Source organism: Pinus tabuliformis, chromosome 3_2 (genome assembly GCF_031772625.1).
Source record: "Pinus tabuliformis cultivar Carrire ecotype Pingquan chromosome 3_2, CPIR1, whole genome shotgun sequence".
In the NCBI taxonomy this organism is placed as follows: Eukaryota; Viridiplantae; Streptophyta; class Pinopsida; order Pinales; family Pinaceae; genus Pinus; species Pinus tabuliformis.
The window spans coordinates 376,670,208-376,683,622 of record NC_142302.1 but is presented as its reverse complement, the minus strand read 5'-3'; the positions used below and the strand labels follow the sequence as shown (position 1 = coordinate 376,683,622).

General features: G+C 34.6%; 1 pseudogene; it reads right to left on the bottom strand.

Annotated features, from left to right (window-relative positions):
• Window positions 1-1,107: 1,107 nt before the first annotated feature.
• LOC149180988 (putative oxidoreductase At4g09670) lies at window positions 1,108-4,904 on the bottom strand (annotated as a pseudogene).
• Between the last annotated feature and the right edge of the window lie 8,511 nt (window positions 4,905-13,415).

The following is a 13,415-nucleotide window of genomic DNA, read 5'->3' as shown; positions in this document are numbered from 1 at the left end:
CTCATCATCTCTGATGAATATGAAATTAGCAAGCATCCATGGGAAACAACCCAAAGGAGCAAGAATTTATCTCGACTGTAGAGTAAAGATCAACTAAACATAACACTAGAATCTCTCATCAAATTTACAATACTTTGGATGGCTATTTGAATTTGAAATCTATTATACTTCAGATTGTAGCAAAGGCTTCTCATAGAAAACTATATCGTCCACACCCAATTGGATGCATCAACGAAAACTATATCATCCATGCCAAATTGGATCCCTAAAGAGATGCTTGAACACCAAACACAGAATTTTCTTAGTGTGATTAGACATCATTAGAGATTTTATGCGAACCATAACTGTAATTTGTTATGGGACTTTCTTAGCCATGATATCATATAAAATGTGAGTTATAGTGTTTTTAGACATGTGTATTGATAAACCATGGTATTACATCAAAATCTATTTACATATTTAAAAATAAAAATCTCCATAACAGATTAGAAATTTTAACAACTTGTATCATTCATGTTTTATTCATATTTTGATGCTTATTATAAATAGATGATTATAAACTTTATCATAAAAATTAACCATAACTTAATATACATGATAAATATCAAATCCTACCCTCTCTTAATCTGAAATTATGAAATATCAAATCACGCAGTGTCTCAAGTCAATGACTTCTCATTAAACTCTGAAATTATGAAATATCAAATCATGCAGTTTCTCAAGTCAATGACTTCTCTCATAAAATAATGAATTTAACAAAACCAATAAACAACTATATTAAAAATATTTTAAAATATCATTAAAAATAAAAATAAAAATTCATATCAATGTGAGACATGAAGTGATGCCATTGTTGTAAATTTTTGTATGAACTCGAAATCTTACATGTTCTATTGTAAATATTTTGGCATTCTTCTTATGATATCATAGAACCCTGAAGGCATAGATAAAAACATTGTATTCTATTGGAAACATTACAACTATTAAAGAAAATAATAGTTTTAACCAGAAAGCAGAAGAGATTTTTCTCATCCAGTACAAGGAAAATATTCACTACATACAGTCTAATAACAAGTTATCTATTTGACACAGTGGCCGAGATTAAGCTTACTTGATAGATGTATTTACAATATTCACTAGTATTTGAGTTTTCCTGGTAATGGCAGGCCACTGTGGATCAGGGTTCCCTCCAATGTCCCGGATACTCTTAACCAGCCTTGAAAACTCTTGAACCATAAGAACCTCCTGAGGTAATTCAGTTATGACACACTATGCTCACTGGGCTTTGGATCCCATCCATTCTGGATATTTCCTGCAAATTTGACATTGGATGAAGATTGAAAAGATGCACAGTTTGTTGGGTGTGGAGCCTGATTATCTTCTATATTCAAATGTATCGCCACATAGGACCCCAGTTCGAAATGGGGGCGGCAACGCCGCCCATAAAATATTCGCTGCAGGGGGGGTCCAGGGGGGGGCGGCTGCGACCTTTGGGAGCCCCCCCTGGCAGGGGGTTTCGGGGGCAGCGCCCCCGAAGCTAAAAACAGCTGTAAAATTGCCTTGTAAAAGTATAGTAATTTCTAGTCAATCTGGGCCATTCATTAGACGGATGATCTGACGGTAGAACTTATGTTTAGTTTATGGTTTTTTGCCCTAGAAGGAAACCCCTCTCTTTGTATGAGGGTATTGTATTTGAGGCTGTGAAATAGATGTGTATACTGTCAGCAAGAAACAGAGAGGCGAGACTGTGAGAGAAAACAGAGGATATTACAGCGGATTTGCTGTAGGTTGTGTCTCTTCATTTTGCTGGATAATAGAAAGGAAGGACTGGCTGTTCGGGGTGGATGTAGCCCAAACTGGGTGAACCATGTATATCTGTGTTCTCTCTTGTTTTGTGTGTTTTCTGTGTTTATATTTCTGCAATATTTTATGTGTTCCATTGCTCCGTAATATATAATTTTCTAACGCAGTTCTCCTCGTATGGAATCACAAAATCACACAGGCTCAGACATCCTCTGGATCCATGGACGATTATATCCATTGACATATCAGAGAGAAACGAACATTCAATAGTTACAACTCTCCCATCTTGCCAAAGGAAAGTATCCCCACAAGCCAGAATGACCCTTGCTTCATTCCATGGACAATATTACATAGTACAAAATTGTTGATTCCAAATACAAGGCATATTCTTCTCGTAGATCTTCCCTTCTTCATTTTAAACACATTTCCATTGTAAGTGGATCTATTGAACGCCCAAATAAACACAAACTGAAACTGGCGATACAACACTAACCCATGATTTTGGCTACATAACTGATGTTACCTAGTTCCTAGGAAAAGTTCAGTATGTACAGGTCTTGTGATCCCATTCCTATCAAAACTATGTACACCAGAAAACTGCTCAGGCTATTTCTTAAAGCGAAAAAACACTAATCAACTTTATATGAAAGTAGTAAAAAATCAAAATCAAGAAAAAATTACACAGTCAAGATAACATTGTATAAATAGTTCCCAATAGAAAATCATTAAAGTGGCTCCCAAAATGCATCATGTCAATGAGTTTGAAACGGGGTAAAGACATTATTGTTAAACCCTCCCAGCTACTTAGAATACAATCAATACATCTACCTTAATATTCAAAATAATGTTTGAAGCTTAATTTTATACCAAAATAATGTATATATATATACTTTTATACTAGTAAAAATAATATATATATATATATATATATCTAACAAAACCAATAAACAACTATACTAAAAATATTTTAAAATATCATTAAAAATAAAAATAAAAATTAATATCAATGTGAGACATGAAGCGATGCCATTTCTGTAAATTTTTGTATGAACTCGAAACCTTACATGTTCTATTCTAAATATTTTAGCATTCTTCTTATGATATCATAGAACCCTGAAGGCGTATATAAAAACATTCTATTCTATTGGAAACAGTACAACTATTAAAGAAAATAATAGTTTTAACCAGAAAGCAGAAAAGCTTTTTCTCATCCAATACAAGGAAAATATTCACTACATACAGTCTAATAACAAGTTATCTATTTGACACAGTGGCCGAGATTAAGCTTCCTTGGTAGATGTATTTACAACATTCACTAGTATATGAGTTTTCCTGGTAATGGCAGGCCACTGTGGATCAAGGTTCCCTCCAGTGTCCCAGATACTCTTAACCAGCCTTGAAAACTCTTGAACCATAAGAACCTCTTGAGGCAATTCAGTTGTGACACACTATGCTCACTGGGCTTCGGATCCCATCCATTCTGGAGCTTTCCTACAAATTTGACATTGGATGAATATTGAAAAGATGCACTTTTTTCCTTGTAAGAAATCACAAAATCACGTAGGCTCAGACATCCTCTGGATCCATGGACGATTATATCCATTGACATATGAAAGAGAAACGAACATTCAATAGTTGCAACTCTCCCATCTTGCTAGAGGAAAGTAGCCCCACAGGCCAAAATGACCCCTGCTTCATTCCATGGGCAATATTACATAGTACAAAATTGCTAGATTCCAAATACAAAGCAGACTCTTCTCGTAGATCTTCCCTTCTTCATTTTAAACACATTTCCATTGTAAGTGGATCTATTAAACGCCCAAATAAACACAAACTGAAACTGGCGATACGGCACTAACCCATGATTTTGGTTGCATAACTGATGTTACCTAGTTCCCAGGAAAAGTTCAGTATGTACAGGTCTTGTGATCCCATTCCTAGCAAAACTATGTACACCAGAAAACTGCTCACGCTATTTCTTAAAACGAAAAAAACACTAATCAACTTTATATGAAACTAGTAAAAAATCAAAATAAGAAAAAATTACACAGTCAAGATAAACATGGTATAAATAGTTCCCAATAGAAAATCATAAAAGTGGCTCCCAAAATGCATCATGTCAATGAGTTTGAAATTGAGTAAAGAGATTATTGTTAAACCCTCTCAGCTACTTAGAATACAATCAATACATCTACCTTAATATTCAAAATAATGTTTCAAACTTAATTTTATACCAAAATAATGTATATATATACTTTTATACAAGTAAAAATAATATATTTATATATATGTTACTAACAAAACCAATAAACAACTATATTAAAAATATTTTAAAATATCATTAAAAATAAAAATAAAAATTCATATCAATGTGAGACATGAATCGATGCCATTGCTATAAATTTTTGTATGAACTCGAAATCTTACATGTTCTATTGTAAATATTTTGGCATTCTTCTTATGATATCATAGAACCCTGATGGCATAGAGAAAAACATTGTATTCTATTGGAAACAGTACAACTATTAAAGAAAATAATAGTTTTAACCAGAAAGCAGAAAAGCTTTTTCTCATCCAGTACCAGGAAAATATTCAATGCATACAGTTTAATAACAAGTTATCTATTTGACACGGTGGCCAAGATTAAGCTTCCTTCATAGATGTATTTACGGCATTCACTAGTATCTGAGTTTTCCTAGTAATGGCAAGCCACTGTGGATCAGGGTTCCCTCCAGTGTCACAAATACTCTTAACCAGCCTTGAAAACTCTTGAACCATAAGAACCTCCTGAGGAAATTCAGTTATGACACACTATGCTCACTGGGCTTCGGATCCCATCCATTCTGGAGCTTTCCTGCAAATTTGGCATTGGATGAAGATTGAAAAGATGCACAGTTTTCCTCGTAAGGAATCTCAAAATCATGTAGGCTCAGACATCCTCTGGATCCATGGATGATTATATCCATTGACATATCAGAGAGAAACGAACATTCAATATTTGCAAATCTCCCATCTTGCCAGAGGAAAGTAGTCCCACAAGCCAGAATGACCCCTGCTTCATTGACAACATGTCCAGGGAGTGCAGCTACAGTCTGAGGCATCTTGTAATCATTAGAGTACAAGATTTAAACTTTAATGTTGAGGGCTGGGGAACAAGGAAAAATATTCCATGTTAACCTACAATTTCTTTTAGCACCTCTTCCTCTGGAATATAGGTATTCTGCAGAGTTTGCCAAATTTCTTTTCCCACAGAGATACAATTTCGTTAATGGAGTAGATTTTGGTATAAATCCTCAAATACAGGATACCATAAGTCTAAAAATGCAAAGGGAAGAAGGAAAAATATTGCAAATCCTTAACTGCAATTTTTTTCAACACCTCTTTCTCTGGTATATAGTTCTTCTCCAAAGACTTGCTAATTTTCTTCTCCCACAGATCTATATGCTCATTAGTGGAGTATGTGTTGGCAAGAAGCCTCAAATTTAGGATCTTGTTTAGAGTTAGAGGGTCATCCACTACCTCGATGATATATGTCCCATATCATCCTTCTTTACAAAAGTGACTGCACATCTAATGTAGGATAGTACATTAGTACATTAACAACTGATCAAAGAGTACACAATCAAATTCTAGTCACAAAACACAAACATTTTTTTACCAGAGAGAAAACTTTAAACGCCTTTAGCATTTCCATCTCCAGATATGGAAACTTTATCCCTTGCACTCGCAGTGAAGTTTGAATACACCAAATCTGGAAAAAATAGCCCCAAAAGGTAGTTGCTAGAGACGTGTAAGGGATACCTTCTATCTTAGTGTCTTTGAGAATTTGAAAATTTTCGCTTTGATAGAAAACATGGTCTTTACAATCTCCACCACATGGGTGCAACTCTCCCATCTTGCCAGACGAAAGTAGCCCCACATGCCAGAATGACCCCTGCTTCATTCCATGGACATTCTAAATACAAAGCAGACTCTTCTCGTAGATCTTCCCTTCTTCATTTTAAACACATTTCCATTGTAAGTGGATCTATTAAATGTCCAAATAAACAAAAACTGAAACTGGCGATACATCACTAACCCATGATTTTGATTACATAACTGATGTTACCTAGTTCCCAGGAAAAGTTCAGTATGTACAGGTCTTGTGATCCCATTCCTAAAAAAACTATGTACACCAGAAAACTACTCAAGCTATTTCTTAAAACTAAAAAAACACTAATCAACTTTATATGAAAGTAGTAAAAAATCAAAATCAAGAAAAAATTACATAGTCAAGATAAACATTGTATACATAGTTCCCAATAGAAAATCATAAAAGTGGCTCCCAAAATGCATCATGTCAATGAGTTTGAAACTGGGTAAAGAGATTATTGTTAAACCCTCTCAGCTACTTAGAATACAATCAATACATCTACCTTAATATTCAAAATAATGTTTCAAACTTAATTTTATACTAAAATAATGTATATATATACTTTTATACTAGTAAAAATAATATATATATCTATATATATATATATATATATATATATATATATATATATATATATATATTATACTAGCAAAACCAATAAACAACTATATTAAAAATATTTTAAAATATCATTAAAAATAAAAATAAAAATACATATCAATGTGAGACATGAAGCGATGCCATTGCTGTAAATTTTTGTATGAACTCGAAATCTTACATGTTCTATTGTAAATATTTTGGCATTCTTCTTATGATATCATAGAACCCTGAAGGCATAGATAAAAACATTGTATTCTATTGGAAACAGTACAACTATTAAAGAAAATAATAGTTTTAACCAGAAAGCAGAAAAGCTTTTTCTCGTCCAGTACAAGGAAAATATTCACCGCATACAGTCTAATAACAAGTTATCTATTTGACACAGTGGCCGAGATTAATCTTCCTTAATAGATGTATTTACAGCATTCAATAGTATCTGAGTTTTCCTGGTAATGGCAGGCCACTGTGGATAAGGGTTCCCTCCAGTGTCCCGGATACTCTTAACCAGACTTGAAAACTCTTGAACCATAATAACCTCCTAAGGCAATTTAGTTATGACACACTATGCTCACTGGGATTCGGATCCCATCCATTCTGGAGCTTTCCTGCAAATTTGACATTGGATAAAGATTGAAAAGATGCACTGTTTTCCTCGTAAGGAATCACAAAATCACGCAGGCTCAGACATCCTCTAGATCCATGGACGATTATATCCATTGACATATCAGAGAGAAATGAACATTCAATAGTTGCAACTCTCCCATCTTGCCAGAGAAAAGTAGCCCCACAAGCCAGAATGACCCCTGCTTCATTGACAACATGTCCACGAAGTGCAGCTACAGTCTGAGGCATCTAGTAATCAATAGAGTACAAGATTTAAACATTAATGTTGAGGGCTGGGGAACAAGAAAAAATGTTCCATGTTAACCTACAATTTCTTTTAGCACCTCTTCTTCTGGAATATAGGTATTCTGCAGAGTTTGTCAAATTTCTTTTCTCACAGAGATACAATTTCGTTAATGGAGTACGTTTTGGTAGAAATCCTCAAATACAGGATATCATAGGTCTAAAAATGCAAAGGGAAGAAGGAAAAATATTGCAAATCCTTAACTGCATTTTTTTCAACACCTCTTTCTCTAGTATATAGTTCTTCTCCAAAGACTTGCTAATTTTCTTCTCCCACAAATCTACATGCTCATTAGTGGAGTAGGTGTTGGCAAGAAGCCTCAAATTCAAGATCTTGTTTAGAGTTATAGAGTCATCCACTACCTTGATGATATATGTCCCATATCATCCTTCTTTACAAAAGCAACTGCACATCTAATGTAGGATAGTACATTAACAACTGATCAAAGAGTACACGATCAAATTCTAGTCACAAAACACAAACATTTTTTTACCGGAGAGAAGACTTTAAACGCCTTTAGCATTTCCATCTCCAGATATGGAAACTTTATCCCTTGCACTCGTAATGAAGTTTGAATACCCCAAATTTGGAAAAAATAGCCCCAAAAGGTAGTTGTAGAGATGTGTAAGGGATGCCTTCTATCTCAATGTCTTTGAGAATTTGAGAATTTTTGCTTTGGTAGAAACATGGTCTTTACAAGCTCCACCACATGGGTGCAACTCTCCCATCTTGCTAGAGGAAAGTAGACCCACAAGCCAGAATGACCCCTGCTTCATTCCACGGACAATATTACATTGTACAAAATTGCTAGATTCCAAATACAAAGCAGACTCTTCTCGTAGATCTTCCCTTCTTCATTTTAAACACATTTCCATTGTAAGTGGATCTATTAAATGCCCAAATAAACACAAACTAAAACTGGCGATACAACACTAACCCATGATTTTGGTTACATAACTGATGTTACCTAGTTCTCAAGAAAAGTTCAGTATGTACAGGTCTTGTGATCCCATTCCTAGCAAAACTGTGTACACCAGAAAACTGCTTAGGCTATTTCTTAAAACGAAAAAAACACTGATCAACTTTATATGAAAGTAGTAAAAAATCAAAATCAAGAAAAAATTACACAGTCAAGATAAACATTGTATAAATAGTTTCCGATAGAAAATCATAAAAGTGGCTCCCAAAATGCATCATGTCAATGAGTTTGAAACTGGGTAAAGAGATTATTGTTAAACCCTCTCAGCTATTTAGAATACAATCAATACATCTACCTTAATATTCAAAATAATGTTTCAAAATTAATTTTATACCAAAATAATGTATATATATACTTTTATACAAGTAAAAATAATATAAATATATATATATATATATAACAAAACCAATAAACAACTATATAAAAAATATTTTAAAATATCATAAAAAATAAAAATAAAAATTCATATCAATGTGAGACATGAAGCAATGCCATTGCTATAAATTTTTGTATGACCTCGAAATCTTGGCATTCTTCTTATGATATGATAGAACCCTGAAGGCGTAAGATAAAAACATTGTATTCTATTGGAAACAATACAACTATTAAAGAAAATAATAGTTTTAACCAGAAAACAGAAAAGCCTTTTCTCATCCAGCACAAGGAAAATATTCACTGCGCACAATCTAATAACAAGTTATCTATTTGACACAGTGGTCGAGATTAAGCTTCCTTGATAGATGTATTTGCAGCATTCACTAGTATCTGAGTTTTCCTAGTAATGGCAGGCCACTATGGATCAGGGTTCCCTCCAGTACCTCAGATACTCTTAACCAGCCTTGAAAACTCTTGAACCATAAGAACCTCCTGAGGCAATTCAGTTATGACACACTATGCTCACTGGGCTTCGAATCCCATCCATTCTGGAGCTTTCCTGCAAATTTGACATTGGATGAAGATTGAAAATATGCACAGTTTTCCTCGTAAGGAATCACAAAATCAAGTAGGCTCATACATCCTCTGCATCCACGGACGATTATATCCATTGACATATCAGAGAGAAACGAACATTCAATAGTTGCAACTCTCCCATCTTGCCAAAGGAAAGTAGTCCCACAAGCCAGAATGACCCCTGCTTCATTGACAACATGTCCAGGGAGTGCAGCTATAGTCTGAGGCATCTCGTAATCATTAGAGTACAAGATTTAAACTTTAATGTTGAGGGCTGGGGAACAAGGAAAAATATTCCATGTTCACCTACAATTTCTTTTAGCACCTCTTCCTCTGGAATATAGGTATTCTGCAGAGTTTGTCAAATTTCTTTTCCCATAGAGATACAATTTCGTTAATGGAGTAGGTTTTGGTAGAAATCCTCAAATACAGGATATCATAAGTCTAAAAATGCAAAGGGAAGAAGGAAAAATATTGCAAATCCTTAACTGCAATTTTTTTCAACACCTCTTTCTCTGGTATATAGTTCTTCTCCAAAGACTTGCTAATTTTCTTCTCCCATAGATCTATATGCTCATTAGTGGAGTAGGTGTTGGCAAGAAGCCTTAGAGTTATAGGGTCATCCACTACCTTGATGATATATGTCCCATATCATCCTTCTTTACAAAAGCGACTGCACATCTAATGTAGGATAGTATATTAACAACTGATCAAAGAGTACACGATCAAATTCTAGTCATAGAACACAAACATTTTTTTACTGGAGGGAAGAGTTTAAACGCCTTTAGCATTTCCATCTCCAGATATGGAAACTTTATCGCTTGCACTCACAGTGAAGTTTGAATACCCCAAATTTGGAAAAAATAGCCCCAAAAGATAGTTGAAAATGCAATAAACTATTATGTCCTTCTCAGTTATCACAAACCACTTGGACAGATGACCTATTGGGACACCCACGAGAAAAAAGAAGCAATTATTCAATAGATTAGGCTTAATGTTCACACATAGGCGATTATAAAGTAGGTCATGCATCCGGGCATATACAAAAACAATAAGGCCCTATATGAAAACCTATTGCAATTTTCTGTTTGAAATACAAGATTCTCTGGAACACGAGATGGTATTGAAAAGCGTTACGAAAGTACCTTACTCTGTTTGACCTGAAATTAGGTTTTGGTAGAAATCCTCAAATACAGGATATCATAAGTCTAAAAATGCAAAGGGAAGAAGGAAAAATATTGCAAATCCGTAACTTCAATTTTTTTCAACACCTCTTTCTCTGGTATATAGTTCTTCTCCAAAGACTTGCTAGTTTTCTTCTCCCACAGATCTATATGCTCATTAGTGGAGTAGGTGTTGGCAAGAAGCCTTAGAGTTATAAGGTCATCCACTACCTTGATGATATATGTCCATATCATCCTTCTTTACAAAAGCAACTGCACATCTAATGTGGGATAGTATATTAACAACTGATCAAAGAGTACACGATCAAATTCTAGTCATAGAACACAAACATTTTTTTACCAGAGAGAAGAATTTAAACGCCTTTAGCATTTCCATCTCCAGATATGGAAACTTTATCCCTTGCACTCGCAGTGAAGTCTGAATACCCCAAATTTGGAAAAAATAGCCCCAAAAGATAGTTGAAAATGCAGTAAACTATTATGTCCTTCTCAGTTATCACAAACCACTTGGACAGACGACCGATTGGGACACCCATGAGAAAAAAGAAGTAATTATTCAATAGATTAGGCTTAATGTTCACAAATAGGCGATTATAAAGTAGGTCATGCATCCGGGCATATCCAAAAACAATAAGGCCCTATATCAAACCTACTGCAATTTTCTGTTTGAAATACAAGATTCTCTGGAACACAAGATGGTCTTGAAAAGCGTTATGAAAGTACCTTACTCTGTTTGACCTGAAATTAGGTTTTGGTAGAAATCCTCAAATACAGGATATCATAAGTCTAAAAATGCAAAGGGAAGAAGGAAAAATATTGCAAATCCTTAACTGCAATTTTTTTCAACACCTCTTTCTCTGGTATATAGTTCTTCTCCAAAGACTTGCTAATTTTCTTCTCCCACAGATCTATATGCTCATTAGTGGAGTAGGTGTTGGCAAGAAGCCTTAGAGTTATAGGGTCATCCACTACCTTGATGATATATGTCCCATATCATCCTTCTTTACAAAAGCGACTGCACATCTAATGTAGGATAGTATATTAACAACTGATCAAAGAGTACACGATCAAATTCTAGTCATAGAACACAAACATTTTTTTACCGGAGAGAAGACTTTAAACGCCTTTAGCATTTCCATCTCCAGATATGGAAACTTTATCCCTTGCACTCACAGTGAAGTCTGAATACCCCAAATTTGGAAAAAATAGCCCCAAAAGATAGTTGAAAATGCAGTAAACTATTATGTCCTTCTCAGTTATCACAAACCACTTGGACAGACGACCTATTGGGACACCCACGAGAAAAAATAAGTAATTATTCAATAGATTAGGCTTAATGTTCACAAATAGGTGATTATAAAGTAGGTCATGCATCCGGGCATATCCAGAAACAATAAGGCCCTATATGAAAACCTACTGCAATTTTCTGTTTGAAATACAAGATTCTCTGGAACACAAGATGGTCTTGAAAAGCATTACGAAAGTACCTTACTCTATTTGACCTAAAATTAGGTTTTGGTAGAAATCCTCAAATACAGGATATCATAAGTCTAAAAATGCAAAGGGAAGAAGGAAAAATATTGCAAATCCTTAACTGCAATTTTTTTCAACACCTCTTTCTCTGGTATATAGTTCTTCTCCAAAGACTTGCTAATTTTCTTCTCCTACAGATCTATATGCTCATTAGTGGAGTAGGTGTTGGCAAGAAGCCTTAGAGTCATCCACTACCTTGATGATATATGTCCCATATCATCCTTCTTTACAAAAGCGACTACACATCTAATGTAGGATAGTATATTAACAACTAATCAAAGAGTACACGATCAAATTCTAGTCATATAACACAAACATTTTTTTACCAGAGAGAAGAGTTTAAACGCCTTTAGCATTTCCATCTCCAGATATGGAAACTTTATCCCTTGCACTCGCAGTGAAGTCTGAATACCCCAAATTTGGAAAAAATAGCCCCAAAAGATAGTTGAAAATGCAGTAACTATTATGTCCTTCTCAGTTATCACAAACCACTTGGACTGACAACCTATTGGGACACCCATGAGAAAAAATAAGTAATTATTCAATAGATTAGGCTTAATGTTCATAAATAGGTGATTATAAAGTAGGTCATGCATCCAGGCATATCCAAAAACAATAAGGCCCTATATGAAAACCTACTATAATTTTCAGTTTGAAATACAAGATTCTCTGGAACACAAGATGGTCTTGAAAAGTGTTACGAAAGTACCTTACTCTGTTTGACCTAAAAATAGGTTTTGGTAGAAATCCTCAAATACAGGATATCATAAGTCTAAAAATGCAAAGGGAAGAAGGAAAAATATTGCAAATCCTTAACTGCAATTCTTTTCAACACCTCTTTCTCTGTATATGGTTCTTCTCCAAATACTTGCAAATTTAGTTCTCCCACAAATCTATATGCTCATTAGTGGAGTAGGTGTTGGCAAGAAGCCTTAGAGTTATAGGGTCATCCACTACCTTGATGATATATGTCCCATATCATCCTTCTTTACAAAAGCGACTGCACATCTAATGTAGGATAGTATATTAACAACCGATCAAAGAGTACATGATCAAATTCTAGTCATAAAACACAAACATTTTTTTACCGAAGAGAAGACTTTAAATGCCTCTAGCATTTCCATCTCCAGATATGGAAACTTTATCCCTTGCACTCGTAGTGAAGTTTGAATACCCCAAATTTGGAAAAAATAGCCCCAAAAGATAGTTGAAAATGCAGTAAACTATTATGTCCTTCTCAGTTATCACAAACCACTTGGACAGATGACCTATTGGGACACCCACGAGAAAAAATAAGTAATTGTTCAATAGATTAGGCTTAATGTTCACAAATAGGCGATTATAAAGTAGGTCATGCATCTGGGCATATCCAAAAACAATAAGGACCTATATGAAAACCTACTGTAATTTTCTGTTTGAAATACAAGATTCTTTGGAACACAAGATGGTCTTGAAAAGCGTTACGAGAGTACCTTACTCTGTTTGACTTGAAATTAGGTTTTGGTAGAAATCCTCAAATACAGGATATCATAAGTCTAAAAATGC